Source organism: Takifugu flavidus, unplaced genomic scaffold, assembly GCF_003711565.1.
Source record: "Takifugu flavidus isolate HTHZ2018 unplaced genomic scaffold, ASM371156v2 ctg436, whole genome shotgun sequence".
In the NCBI taxonomy this organism is placed as follows: Eukaryota; Metazoa; Chordata; class Actinopteri; order Tetraodontiformes; family Tetraodontidae; genus Takifugu; species Takifugu flavidus.
In genome coordinates, this window is record NW_026622055.1 from 48,953 (window position 1) to 64,194 (window position 15,242).

At 44.5% G+C, this 15,242-nt stretch overlaps 1 protein-coding gene across 1 annotated transcript in view; it reads right to left on the reverse strand.

Moving 5' to 3' along the window:
• Positions 1-14,447, reverse strand: part of LOC130520592 (protein NLRC3-like) — a 29,120-nt gene extending 14,673 nt beyond the window's left edge. The window contains exon 1 of the mRNA XM_057024287.1: positions 14,146-14,447. The gene's annotated coding sequence lies outside the window, so the exon portion shown is untranslated. The remainder of the gene's footprint in view (positions 1-14,145) is intronic.
• Between the last annotated feature and the right edge of the window lie 795 nt (positions 14,448-15,242).

The following is a 15,242-nucleotide window of genomic DNA, read 5'->3' on the forward strand; positions in this document are numbered from 1 at the left end:
ACAGGAAGAACCATTTCTGATTGGTCTGAATGTTTGGGCGGTTTTGTGGCAAGACAACTCTACAACTGATACTTCCTTTCTAGTCATTGATGACCATCCTCACATGGGGCAGATTTCCACAATCAGTTTAATACTGCAAATCTATCCTGTGTGGTCTTTTTTCCGAGAACTGTAACACTACGTTTATAACAAAGATCAAACATGTAAAAGTTATTGTCTAACTAGTTACACCTGGGAAAGTACTGGATCATCTCTGACTGACCTGAGAGTCTCCAGCTTACAGAGAGGATCCTGCAGAAAACCACAGAGCAGCTTCACTCCTGGATCCTTCAGCTGGTTCCCACTCAGCTCCAGAACCCTCAGATGGGAGGGATTGGACCTCAGCGCCGAGCCCAGAGAGTCACAGCTGATCTCTGATAAACTGCAGTCCTTTAATCTGAATGACAGATAAAAGATGCCATTTTACAGTTCTTGCACATACAGTAATCATTTAGTGTTGGTTTAGAAAAGCCGGCAGTTCCTTCTGCCACCATAAACCAGATCAGCTTTCAGTCTTTTTCATTTCAGTATTTAATTTACTGCATACCTGAGAGTCTCCAGCTTACAGAGAGGATCCTGGAGAAAACCACAGAGCAGCTTCACTCCTGGATCCTTTAGCTGGTTGTAGCTCAGCTCCAGAACCCTCAGATGGGAGGAATTGGACCTCAGCGCCGAGGTCAGAGAGTCACAGCTGATCTCTGATAAACTGCAGTCACTCAGTCTGGATAAGGAATCATGGCAAGAAATGATCTCTTATTGGAGGAAAAGTCATATTACACTTGCTCAAAATCATTATTTCATTTTATTTCATTATTTAATCAGGGCCCTTGGAGTCAGGAGAGCTCTGCCCCCCCACTGATAAACTGGGATATTACAGCAACAACATAGTTAAAAAGTATCTATAAAATTGTCTTTCAATGGCTCATTTAAATTCATACTACACTTCTCTTCTCCAAAAGTCAATGGAGTTTATCTTGAAGCCTTTCATTGTTTAGTTGTTATGTCGAAGATAAAAGAAAGCTGACCTGAGAGTCTCCAGCTTACAGAGAGGATCCTGAGAAAACCACAGAGCAGCTTCCCTGCTGGATCCTTCAGCTGGTTCTGACTGAGCTCCAGAACCCTCAGATGGGAGGGATTGGACCTCAGCGCCGAGGCCAGAGAGTCACAGCTGATCTCTGATAAACTGCATCGTGACAACCTAGAAAACCAATAAATAGGCAAATTGTTAAGTCCTCTGAAGTTTGTGTTAAGTCCTTTACATTTTTGTGTTATTTATCATTATTATAAAGGTTTAAATAGGCTATTTAAAGATTTAGTCATCTTTTATTTGTTTTGAAGTTGAGCATTTTAGTGTGAAAGGGGCGTGGTGACTTCCGGGTTTACGGTTACTCTCAAGCCGTTAAATTTGCTTTGGAGCTATACAGGAGCACACTGCCCATTGGTAAGCTAATGTTAAGTTAGTTAATAGTATAATTTGTACATGTAAAAGATGATAACTGTTTGCTGTTATATTTACAGAATGTTTGTTCTAGTACGCTAGTAAGTTTAGTAAGTTTGTTCTGCTAGAAGCTGATCGCTAATTAGCGTTTACGCTAGCGCGATAAGCTAACTTAGTTAGCATCTCAGGCTACCTTTAACCAGTTTTCTTCTGCACGTAAAATGTTAACTTTTTACTGGTAAATACTGTTTTGTGCTGTATAATTTAGTGATTTTGATCCAGTGTAATTCATTTAGACTATATGTGCAGCTAAATGATTACTGTCTAGTGACAATTTTATATAACTTTTCATTTTGGATTAATTTCAGGTTTATGACCTGTGGTCACAGTGATTAAAATAAAAGAACATCATAAATAACCACGAGTTATTACTTCCGTGTGCTTCCTGTGGGCCTTTTTGGAGGGCCAAGAATCAAAAGTCCGAACAGTCATAAACCAAGGCCCAGTGCTAAAGAAATTGGCTGGAAAACCTTGAAGCACAGACAGAGCCCGAAGAAAAGAGAAATTAAAGGACTGTCTGAAAGATAAGACTGGGAGCTAACAGCCCTTCACAACACAGCCTACTCACCTGCTAACTTGCTAACCAGAAAAATAAAGAAGCCAAAGCCAGAAGAGGAAAAAAGTCTACAAGCCCAGAAGAGGTAAAAGACTACTAAATCCCAAGTGGCAAAAGAGCTTGTAAATTTGGTCAACGCAAGGAAAGCTGACAACATGGCAGCAACAATGGAGGAGCTTGAGAAGCTTAAATTGAAGCGTTCTGCAGCCCAGACTGCTTTCACTAGAAGAGCTAACTATCTCACTTCCAGAGCTAACGCACTGGGAGAAAATGAAATGGTTAGTGAATGGAGACATTTCAAATCGGAGCACTCAAAAGTCAGAGATGCAGGATTTGAATACATCACAGCCCTGAGAGAAGCTGGTGATGATCATACTGAGGAAATGGCTGTGCTCGTCGATGAAAAAACAGCAGGCTGCGACCGCAAGTTTGATGAAACTGAACAGATTGTTCTAATGAGCTTCTGGACCAGGTTTGCTGAAGGGTCAATCACCACCCTCGCCCGTGAAGCTAAGTCATCTATAGATGAGGCCGAGAAAACTGACTATAAGCAGAAGACCAAAAAGCAACGTGACCTGATGAATAAAAGCCTGGAACGAGATATTTTCGAACTTGAAAAAGAAATAAATGATTGGATGATGCTGATACCTAGACCCAAGTTAACCGAAATAAAGGACTGCATCAGAAAGCTAAGGAAACGACGTGAGAGGCTATGGGACGAGTGGGCATGGCAAGACAGTGGTCAAGGCTGGTTCCCATCTGGTGCTGATGAAGAGGAACCAGATGGGCAACGAAGTAAGCCTAGTGAAGAGGCAGCGTCCGCTGGGGCTCGACCCTCAAACTCCCATCAAACTCCAGGAGGAGGCGCCCAGCCCAGCTTGCCTAGCCTGCCCCCAAATTTCAACGATGGCGTATTTCCAGATGCTGTGAACACGCCGTATAGGATGTTCAACACGCCGCAAGGTGATTCAGGCATGAACCAAAGACCTTATGATATCAGGCCACTAATTAGTCTCGAGCGGGCCCGCCTACCCGTATTTTCCGGTGACATGAGGGATTACTACCGTTGGAAAGGTGAGTGGGAAGACCTGCAGCATCTAGGAAACCCACATGGATTAGACAATGTGAGAAGATTCCACCTTCTTGGCAGCCTGGATGACAAAGTCAAAAGGGACCTTGTATTGTCCAGTTGTAGATCCGCTGACGATGTGTTCAGGCTCCTGGACAACAAGTATGGAAACAAGCCAAAAATCGTGCTGCTAATCTCAAAAGTAGTACAAGAAATTCCCCCCATAAAGGGAAACCAACCAAGAAAGACTATTGAACTGATTCAGGCCGTGGAGAGAGCGCTTCATGATCTTGAGGTCCTAGGGGAGGAAGACGCTGTAAAAAATCGAGTGGTAGCGCAGTCAATTGAGAGCAAGCTGCCCAATTCCCTAAAGGAAAAGTGGCTAACGTACAAGAATGATCCTGCAAGTGACTTTTCACCACGCAACCACTTTGACTGTTTACTGCAGTACTTGAAGAGACAGGAAGACATTCTTGAAGAGCTGGATCAGCTGCAGATACAGCCTGGTCCAGCTGAAAAACCTGAGAGAATAAGAGAAAAGAAAGCATTCACCGAGGCCACATCGGGAAACACAAAGAATTCTCAATCAAACCCATGCATTGTGTGTGGAGATGAAGTGCATGCGGGAAAACTGTTCGCCTGCAAAGTCTTCAAAAGGCTCAACCTGTCTAGCAAAAAGGCTCAGTTGAAGAAAGCAGGAGCATGTTTCAAGTGCTTATGCTGCCATGGTGAAGATGACAGCTGCAGCCTTAAGTATCTCTGCTCGAAGGATGACTGTCGAAGAGGAGAGTCCCCAAACCACAATTACTTGCTTTGTCCAAATCCGCCGACCAAAAGGAGAGATAGAGAAGTTGGAGAGCAGAGTGATGCAAAGGTAGAAAGGAGAAAAATTGGATTGACTGAAAAACAAAAGGAGCTCATTGCTAAACTGTCTCCAGAGCTAAAAGCAGAGTTTAAGGAAGCTTTCTCCAATAAAGTCTCGACAACAGTGTGTGCCAGGACCAGTCACGAGCCAAAAGAGTACCCAGTTATTATGATGTTACTGGAGGTGACATCAAACTCAGGCCAGCTAGTTGGAACCTTGATTGACCTTGCATCAGACACAAATTACATCTCAAGTGAAGCTGCCGAGCGTCTCAAGTTACGTGGCGAGAACATCAAGATGATTGTCCAAGGAGTTGGAGGAATGGAAAAGACAATAGTTACTCAACGGTACACACTGAGGTTAAGAATAAAGACTCCCAAGTGAACAGTAACAGAACACAAACTCCTCTGTTACGGCTTGGAGAACATCACAAGGTCAACCACACAGTTACACCGCAGCAACTGCAAAGGTTCTTCCCTGATGTTGAAGCCGAAGAGTTGGTCCGACCCGAGAAGATTGACCTGCTGATTAGCCACAGGGAAGGCCGCCTGGTCCCATAGCCAACCAGAGTCGTAGGAGACCTTGTGCTTTGGGATGGTCCCCTGGGAAAGACTGTTGGTGGGGCTCATCCCGACCTTTTCGAAGATGTAGACCTTGCAGTACATACATCTGAAACTCATTTCGCTAGATCGATGAGAACAGCTTCTAGGACATACAAAGAGATTCTTGTTAACCACCAAGAACCAACAAAGTCCAAGTGGAGGTTGGAGAAACAATCACCCGGAGTACCGCAACCACCAACAAGGAAATGTTCGAGTGGTTCAAATGGGACAGTGTTGGCGCAGCTTGTGATCCTCAATGTGGTGGCTGCAAATGCGGTAGATGCCCACCTGGTGGCAAAGAAATGACCCTAGGAGAAGAAAGGGACCTAGAAAAAATCAAAGAGTGCCTCACTTATGTACTGGCAGACAAGCATTGTGGGACCCCTCACTGGGATGCAGTTTACCCATGGAAAGGAGACCCTGAGACACTTCCTGACAACCGGCGGGCAGTAGAGGCTACCTTCCTGAACACGGAGAGGCGTCTTGAGAAGGAACCACAATGGAAAGCTGCATACAGAGAACAAATACAAGAAATGGTTTCAAGGGGAGCCGCCACTAAGCTTACTTAAGAGGAAATTGACAGCTGGAAGGGGCCTAAGTGGTATATCAGTCACCTAGTTGCTCCCAACCCTCACTCAACCACCACCCCTGTAAGGATTGTCTGGAACAGTAGCCAAGAATTCTTGGGGGTCAGCCTAAATGATCTCCTGTACAAGGGGCCAGACGTCCTCAATCAAATCAGAGGCGTCCTTCTGAGGTTCAGGAGCGGGTTGTACGCTGCCTTAGGTGATGTGAAAAAAATGTACAACTCCATTTGGCTCAAAGACAGAGAAGTCCAGCTTCACCGCTTCCTCTGGAGAGACAACCCAGAGGATGATATAGAAGTCTTTGCTGTTGTGAGAGTCAACATCGGCGATAAACCTGCAGGCTGCATAGCACCGGTTGCTATGAGAGAAACTGCAAACCTTCCCCAGTTCACTGCCATGGTTGAAGAACGCAGGGTTTTGGTGGAAGACAGCTATGTGGACGATATCTTAATGTCACACAATGACATCAAGATGCTGGAAAGAATGACTAAAGGAGTGGAAGAGATCTTAAAAGCTGGGGGTTTCTCCCTCAAACCTTGGATCTTCTCTGGCCAAAGTGGGAGGTCAGAAGCCAGCTCCAGCAACAGCAAAAGAGTTACATCTGCACCCAAAACCCTAGTATTGCCTAACCAGATGCTGGACGAAGAGAATAAAGCATTGGGAGTCGGCTACGAACCTGAGCACGACAAACTTCGCATAATGATGTCCATCAACTTCTCAAAGAAACGAGGTAAAATGAGGACAGGACTTGACTTGCGTGAAGACGAAGTCAGGAATAACACCCCAAATCCCTTAACGCGTCGAGTACTGCTGAGTCAGATTGCGGCCTTTTATGACCCCATCGGACTGGCCACTCCTGCAAAGCAGAAAGGGGTAATGCTTGTAAGGGAATCCTACCAAGAAGCGGGGAAGAGCAACCTGACTAAAGATACTTGGGACGACCCCCTCTCACCAAAACTCCGGGAGGCATCCATAAGACTCTTCGAGGAGTACGTGAGACTTAGTCACGTCAGGTTTGAGAGAAGCCTCACGCCACCGGGAGCCATAGGCCGTCCAGTGGGAATCACGTTTTCAGACGGAAGTGAGGCCTCCTACGGAGCAGTGCTCTATCTTCGGTGGGAAACTCAGAACGGAGTCATCGTAAGATTGGTTGAATCCAAAGCCAAACTTACCCCTCTCAACCAAAAAGGAGACGTGATCAAGGCGGAGTTATGCGGTGCTGTCTTCGCAACTTGTTTGAAGAGGTACTTTGAGAAGCATTGCCGCATTGGTGTCACTCACTGGATCCACTTCGTAGATAGCCAAACAATTCTGGGAGCGATCCAGAAGGATAGTTATGGTTATCAGACCTTCTTTGCAAATCGCATTGGAGAAATCCAGAAGGCTGGACCGGTGGAAGATTGGAGGTGGATTGAGGGAAGCCTCAACATATCAGACATCGTTACAAGGGGAGCATCTCCTGAGGAACTCGATGAAGATTCTGAGTGGCAAAGAGGCCCTGAGTTTCTCAGATGGCCAGAAGCCGCATGGCCCATGAAGGCAGCCAGCGAAATAGTGACCACTGTTGCTGATGACGTGAAGAAGCTCAAGAGGAAAGCTTTCTCAGCTATGGTTACAAGGGCTCAGTCAAAGAAATTATCTGGCCCTAGCGAAACCGACATTGGCACAGATGTGAGAAACCCATCTGATGAAGATGGTCACCCTTCTATGCAACTGCCACCAAGGGGCCAGAGTCCGGTGGCAGAAAAGCCGAAGAGAAAACCCTGGGGTGTAAATATTGTGCACCTTGTGAACCCCAGACGGTTCAGCTCCTTGTCGAAGCTGTGTGGAACCATTGCTTGGACTCAAAGAGCTGCAGAATCCTGGCTGAAAAGAAAATACCAAGCCTCAGATCAAGCAAAGTGGGAGGCAAAGAAGTCCACCCTGTCTGCAGAAGAAAGAGCGCTTGCCTTCCGGGACTTGGCCCTTGCAGCCCAAGATGGTGCAGAATTCCATGACACAACTCTGAACCGTCTGGTTGTGTTTCAGGATACTGACACAGGACTGTTGTTGTGTGGTGGTAGAGTCCAGTCTTGGAACGAAGACGAAACAGCTGTACCGTTGATTCCGTTCCAATCCTGGTTAGGTACTTTGCTTGCAAGAGAAGCTCATGAGTCAAATCATGAGGGCATTGCTGCCACACTGCTGCGCACGAGAAGAAAGGCCTGGATGGTACAAGGTCGGAGAACAGTCAAGAAGGTAACCAACAAGTGTCTTACCTGCAAGAAGTGGAGAGCCAGATTGTGCCAGCAGGTGATGAGCGAGCTCCCTCAGGAACGTACCACCAGAGCAAACCCGTTCGAATACACCACACTAGACCTCTTCGGTCCCTTTGAGGTGAGAGACGCCGTAAAGATGAGAGCTAAGAAGAAGGTCTGGGGAATAGTATATTGCTGTATGGCTTCCAGGGCTGTCCATGCAGACCTGGTTGACGATCAGTCTTCGGAGAGCTTTCTTCAAGCCTACAGCCGGTTCACTGCTCTTCGGGGACACCCTAAGAAGATTTGGTCAGACAGAGGCTCGAATTTTGTAGGAGCCAAGCATGCGCTAAAGGAACTGCATAAGCACCTGGCTTGCTTACAGAGGATGCATGTGGAGGACGTGGCTGCCAAGAATGGCACGGAGTGGAAGTGGGAGTTTCATCCTGCTGATGCGCCTCACAGGAATGGAGCAGCCGAGGCAGCAGTCAAGCTTATTAAAAGAGCTCTTACCACCTTATGTGGAACTACCAGCTGCTACACCTGGGGGGAGTTCCAGACCTTCTTTACTCCGCAGCTGATTTGACTAATGAACGTCCCATTGACGCCAAGGCGCAAGAGCAAGAAGACTCAGTGGAGTATCTGACTCCTAACTCCCTTCTTATAGGACGCACCGGACAGAGAGGAGACATGCTCGGGATCGACATAGAAACAGACCCTTGGCGGAGGCTGAGGGCTGTCCAGGCTGGAGTGGACAAGTTCTGGTCGAAGTGGAGTGAGCTGGCCGGACCAAACGTGTTCATCCGTCACAAGTGGCATAGAGCTGAAAGATGTGTCAAGGTTGGAGATGTGGTTTGGTTGGCAGACCAGAACGCTTTGAGAGGGCAGTTTCGGCTCGGCCGAGTCGTTGCTGCATATCCTGACAAGAAAGGAGTTGTTCGAGATGTGGAATCTGCATGGGTCATCCCGGCCCCTTTGCGCCTAGGGACCGGAGAGGACACTCTAGTCTGCCCACAACCATCGTCCTTCGCAGGGACGTGCGGAGGTTGGTGGTCTTAATTCCAGTTGAGGATCAACGGGAGTATAATAAGAGACTGGACTGATTAGTTAGTAGGTCACCCTGAGAGGCAACTGAGTGATTAGTGGGCAAAACTGCACTCAATGGGAGGACAGGTGGTGGTGCCTCCCTACTTAGTTAGCATTTGTGTTCATGTCGTCCGGAAGGGCGTCTTTGGATTTCCTTTAGAAGACTCAAGAGCCTATTATGTTGATTGTGACCTCTTTTGATCTCTGATCAATCGGTCAAGTGGGAGGTGTTAAGTCCTCTGAAGTTTGTGTTAAGTCCTTTACATTTTTGTGTTATTTATCATTATTATAAAGGTTTAAATAGGCTATTTAAAGATTTAGTCATTTTCATTTGTTTTGAAGTTGAGCATTTTAGTGTGAAAGGGGCGTGGTGACTTCCGGGTTTACGGTTACTCTCAAGCCGTTAAATTTGCTTTGGAGCTATATAGGAGCACACTGCCCATTGCTAAGCTAATGTTAAGTTAGTTAATAGTATAATTTATACATGTAAAAGATGATAACTGTTTGCTGTAATATTTACAGAATGTTTGCTCTAGTAAGCTAGTAAGTTAGTAAGTTTGTTCTGCTAGAAGCTGATCGCTAATTAGCGTTTACGCTAATTCGCGCTAGCGCGATAAGCTAACTTAGTTAGCATCTCAGGCTACCTTTAGCCAGTTTTCTTCTGCACGTAAAATGTTAACTTTTTACTAGTAAATACTGTTTTGTGCTGTATAATTTTGTGATTTTGATCCAGTGTAATTCATTTAGACTATATGTGCAGCTAAATGATTACTGTCTAGTGACAATTTTATATAACTTTTCATTTTGGATTAATTTCAGGTTTATGACCTGTGGTCACAGTGATTAAAAATAAAAGAACATCATAAATAACCACGAGTTATTACTTCCGTGTGCTTCCTGTGGGCCTTTTCGGAGGGCCAAGACTCAAAAGTCCGAACACAAATAAAAACACATTTCTAAATATGAAAATGAAGAGAAAAGCAGAAAATGTAAAGAAATTTAGAAAAGACCAACAGAGGCCTCCTGACCTGAGCGTCTCCAGTCTGCAGTTTGGATGCATCATTGCAGAAGACAGTAACTTTACTATGGCATCTGCCAGGCTTTGGGTCCAGCAGCTTAAGCTCAGCCGTAGATGAGAAGGGTTTGACGTCATTGCTGAGGCACAACTTCCCAATGACTCTTTGAAAGAAAACTATCAGACAGTCTGTTGTGTATGAAACAAAAATAGTGAGTCAAACTTTGGGATTCTAATCAACTTATCTAAGAATCTACCTCAACACAAATGTAGCTCATTTCCTGGAAAAGCTAAATTCAACACTGTAGAGCAACAGTTTGAACAACCATCAGATCTGAAATGCAACTGAATTATTCTTAACATTTGTCTTATTTAGAACAGCTCATAATTACTCAATATTTAAAATGATTATAGCAAATGGTTTAAAGAAACGTGCATCTTTTTATCTATCTATCGGCTCTTTGGATATTTTGCATTTCATACAATTTGTACGATCGTGCGTCAAGTCTTAATTCAGCGATCCGATCGATGACATCAGAGTCTCTGGTTGCATCGATTGCCCTCAGCTTCTGTTACATCTGCCTGTTTTCCTTCAAATCATTTTCACTGCACCTTTTTTTGCTAGTGATGAAGTTGCCACCTAACGGGTGTGGAAAGGGTCAAACAACTTTGTGGGTCACATAAAGGCTCCAAACGGAACCGCCACAAAGACCTAAAACACCCATTTAAACCAACGACGCCGGCTGTTTTTACGTTGAACAAATGAAGCAAAATAGTCACGTGTCATTAGTCAAAATGTGTTTTTCTGTTTTTTGAATACGATGTATACAAACAAACAAAAGTTATTTAATTACATGACAGTAATTTCATGATAGTAAGTTAACTTGTGGCTCCTATTATTCCTGCCTTATGTTGGTTTGTCTGGATTGAACTTTGAACTTATCCAGCCAGTGTTGAACATTTCTGAATGAATTGTTGTTTTTCTTTTTTAATTTATGGACGCTGCAATGGAAATAAAGAATTGAAGGAACGACCACTGGAGGGGTTATTGCTACCTGACATGATCGACTCGCTTGATTTAAACGCCGATGTCCGGCTCCAAAAATCTTTACTTACACGACCTTCCTGCAGTTCCTCACAGCTGGAATCAGGCGACGTCGTCCCTCATCTGAGGTGTTGTACTGCTGCAGGTTCAGCTCATCCAGAACCTCCTCTGACATCTGCAGCAGGTAGGCCAGAGCTGAACAGTGGAGCACTGACAGTCTCCTCTCTGATTTCTTCTCTGACTTCAGGAACTCTTGGATCTCCTGATGGACTGACTGATCCTTCATCTCCATCAGACAGTGGAAGATGTTGATGCTTCTGTCTGGGGAGATTTCATCACTGTTCTCCTCCTTCAGGTTGTTGAGGACCTTCTGGATGGTTTCTGGGTGGTTCTCCATCTGATCCAACAGTCCACCCAAGATCCTCTGATTGGACTCCAGAGAGAGACCATGAAGGAAGCGAACAAACAAGTCCAGGTGGCCATTTTTACTTTTGAGAGATTCCATTAGTGCTCTCATGAGGAAGTCATCAAGAGATGTGACTGGATCGTAATTTGTAAACAACCCAGCAAACCAGGAAAAACGGTTTGGTTTCGAATATTTTAGGAACTGATTTATAACCGCTGTGTCTTTCTCTGGTGTAACAGTGGAACATGTAGACGGCAGCCAGAAACTCCTGAATGCTCAGATGAACAAAGCAGTAGACTGATTTCTGGAAGATCACACTCTCTCTTTTGAAGATCTCTGTACAAACTCCTGAGTACACCGACACCTCGGAGACGTCCAGTCCACATCGCTCCAGGTCTTCAGAGTAGAACATGATGTTTCCTTTCTCCAGATGTTCAAACGCCAGCCGACCCAACTTCAGAAGGAGTTCTTTGTCCCCTCAGTCAGTTCCTCTGGTCTCTGCTTTCCTCCATACTTCTGCTTCTTCCTCTTTATCTGAACCCTCAGGAAGTGTGAGTAGAGGTCAGTCAGGGTTTTGGGCAGCTCTCCTCTCTGGTCTCTGGTCATCATGTCCTCCAGAACTATAGCAGTGATCCAGCAGAAAACTGGGATCAGACACATGATGTGGAGGCTCCTGGAGGCCTTGATGTGTGAGATGATTCTCTTGGACAGATCTTCATCACTGAACCTCCTCCTGAAGTACTCCTCCTTCTGGGAGTCAGTGAAGCCTCGTACTTCTGTGATCCTGTCAACACACGAGGGAGGAATCTGATAGGCTGCTGCAGGTCTGGAGGTGATCCAGATGAGAGCTGAGGGAAGCAGGTTCCCCTGGACGAGGTTCACCAGGAGCACGCCAACTGACGATACTTGTGTGACATCAGAGATGACCTGATGGCTGTTGAAATCCAGTGAAAATCTGCTTTCATCCAGGCCATCAAAGATGAACAGAAGTTTCCAGACAGTCAGATCTTCTGCTCTGATCTTCTGTAATGGGATGATGGAAAACATGAAGCAGTGAGAGAAGACTGTGCTGCTCATCTCTGATCAAGTTCAGCTCCCTGCATGAGAGCGGAAGCACCAGACTGATGTCTTGGTTCTCCAAACCTTCTGCCCAGTCCAGACTGAACTTCTGCACTGAGAAGGTTTTTCCAACGCCGGCGACACCGTTGGTCAGAACCACTCTGATGTGTCTCTGTTGCTCAGATAAGACTTTGAAGATGTCCTGGCACTTGATTGGAGTGTCCTGGATGTTCTTCTTGGAGGTTATCTCAAGCTGTCTCACCTCATGTTGTGTGTTCACCTCCTCACTTTGTCCCTCAGTGATGTAGAGCTCAGTGTAGATCTTGTTCAGCAGGGTTCCACTTCCTGCTTCATTAGTTCCTTCAGTCACATGTTCACATCTTCTCTTCAGACTCATCTTATGACCTTCTATCACCTCCTGCAGATCACCTCCTGAAAATAAGTAAACCAATGATTTCCATCTATCATAAATCATCAACACAACTACAAATTCATGACATCACAAGTTCAATTTTATATTGAACAGTTTTACTTTGTTTGGGCTTCATTTCAGCATCTCCAGATCTGCTTCCAGATTGTGAACAAGAGGACTCTCCTGGTGGAGCTGACTGGTCCCAGTTTGATAGGATGTGCTCCCCCCTCTCACTATGAAACACATCTCTATTAGTCCTTTGATTTATAGGATGAAAAAACCTGATCAAGACTCAATATTGTTCCAGCATTTATGTCTGAATTCATCGATCCTTGTTTCTAATCAACAATATTCACATTAAGTATGTAACTATATGACTGTCTGAGGTTTAAGTGTTAAACATCTCCAATAATAAACTCACAACCTGCTGCTGTTAATGTGACTAACAGCTGGCACACAAACACATCATCACGCTTTAGTTTTCTTACATTTCCTCTGAACTTCTGAAGTTTATCATTCTATCTTTGGACCGGTCACTCTTCAGGGACACACAGCTGGGCACTGTGGACTCTGCTCTGTCCTCGTCCATCCTGAGGAAACATCAGAAATAGTGATGAGACTGTGATGAAGGTAAATAATCTGTAGAGGTTGTAGTTAAATAATCCCAATTCACTGCATTTTTATCAAACAGGAACATTTCTAATACATTCTGGCTAATAACTGAATCAATAAATCAATGATGTATCTGTATAATTTTCATGTTTTCAGAGTTTAAGCGCTGCTTTTTTTCACTGTTCCCTGCAGTGAGAAAAGAACTGGCACCTTTTCCAGCCCCTCATCCTGCAGCACTGAATGTGCTCTAAAGTTCTTTCCAGAGCAAATGTCTCTGCACTTGCAGCAACATGTTGTAGTCATGGATCCGTGAGGAGAACCGGATACAGGAAACGCCCCCACTTTGATCCCAAAAAACCAACGGTGGTCCAGCAACGACGGGGACGCTGGTCCATCAGGCCCGACAACACTGGTTTTCCACAGGCCAACATGGTGAAAGGACTGTCTTCAGCTCAGCCAATAAATTATTTGGTGTTACATAAACATACTAGTCAGGACTTTTTAACTTCCCTCCTTTGTTCCCCTCTTCAATTATTTCTATAATCCAAGTTCTCAAAGATCACTGCTCTATTTAAAATAGATGAAAGAAATGACACCCACTCCTGCATTTCTTTCACAGTGGTTCCACAACATAGAACAATAAACCACTGTGAGAAAACGTGCAACATGAACCAAAAATCCTGTTGGTGTCCTGTGATCCTGTGTTGAGTTATTATCTTCCTGCTTAGTCTGAAGAGAATAGTTTCACTTTCACTTTTAAAACCTAATCAACAGCTTTATGGCGTATATATTACTACCATTAAAGCATTCTGGGAGGGTTAAAGTTATTTTAGGATCAGTAGCAAAGAGCAGAAACAACAAACTAAACTTCACTTAGAAAGACTATTCAACTATAACTAAAGCCAGACTATAAGAAAGTTAAATAAGACCGATTCATTTATAATGCATAATGATGTTTTGTGCTAAAACTAAATATAACGTCTAGTTGATTCAAATCTTGATTTTATCTCCAAACACAAATGTCAATTCTTTTCAATAATGCTCTTCGTTTACTCACCTTGTCGGTCTTCAGTCTCCCTGCTTAGTCTGAAAGGAATACTGTACTTGTCAACTCGTTTGTTGGGTTCCCAGTAAGGATGGGCGGATCGATCCCGTGGTATCGATATATCGATACTCACAAGCCACTCATTTGGTATCGATTTTCTTTTATAAATATTGATACTAACTAAAAAAATTGGGGGTGTATGCATCACTTTCCGCCGTTTTAGATTAATTACTTAAATTAATATGTGCCGGGACACACCTATACCTGGCGGCGTATTGAGCTGGCCCATGTCACGTGACAGGAGATAGCGAATGAGCATCAACGTGCAGCATCGCCAACGTCAGCATAAGGCAGAGCCGGAGGAAATAATCACCCAGAGACGCAATCGTCTTAAAGCAGAAAATGTGAATATGATACTTTTTCAATCTGAGACTTCAGTAAAGTGTGATGACATACCTCAAGTGCACTAAAGGTGTGATGGTGTCAGACATTGTTCTAATTAATTTTCTCATGGAACAACTGTCTTATGCAGGTTTAAAGGATAAGGAAATCCTAGTAATCAATTGACCATAATAAATGTATATAAATGGTCTGTATTTGTCTTGTGATTTGTCTTTAATGTAATAATATTTTGACTGACAAAAATTGCCAGTAAGAAATGAACGGTATCGGTATCGATATCGATGAAAATACAAGAAAAAGTATCGGTATCGTATCGAATCCCAAAAGTGTGGTATCGCACATCCTTAGTTCCCAGTTTCTGGGAACGTTGTTGCTGGTATCTACCTGCAGGGGGCGTGGAGGAGCCGCTCATCAGCCGCAGCTGGCCCCGCAGACACACGCACCTGCGGTCTCTCTTCAATCTGCCGTTAGATTTAAGGACAGAACTCCCGTCTGCCAGCGGCGGAGTGTTTTCGGCCTCATCGCCAAACCCTGACTTCTGTGGCTTGACTATTAGTTTTCCTCGCGGACTTGTTTTGGACTCTCTCGAGGTCTCTCCGCCTCTCTGTGAACGCGGACCGAACTGTTCTTGTTCACTTTAAAATAAAGACGCTTTTCGGACACCATTCTCCACCGTTATTCAACCAAGCTAAGAAATAAGATTTATG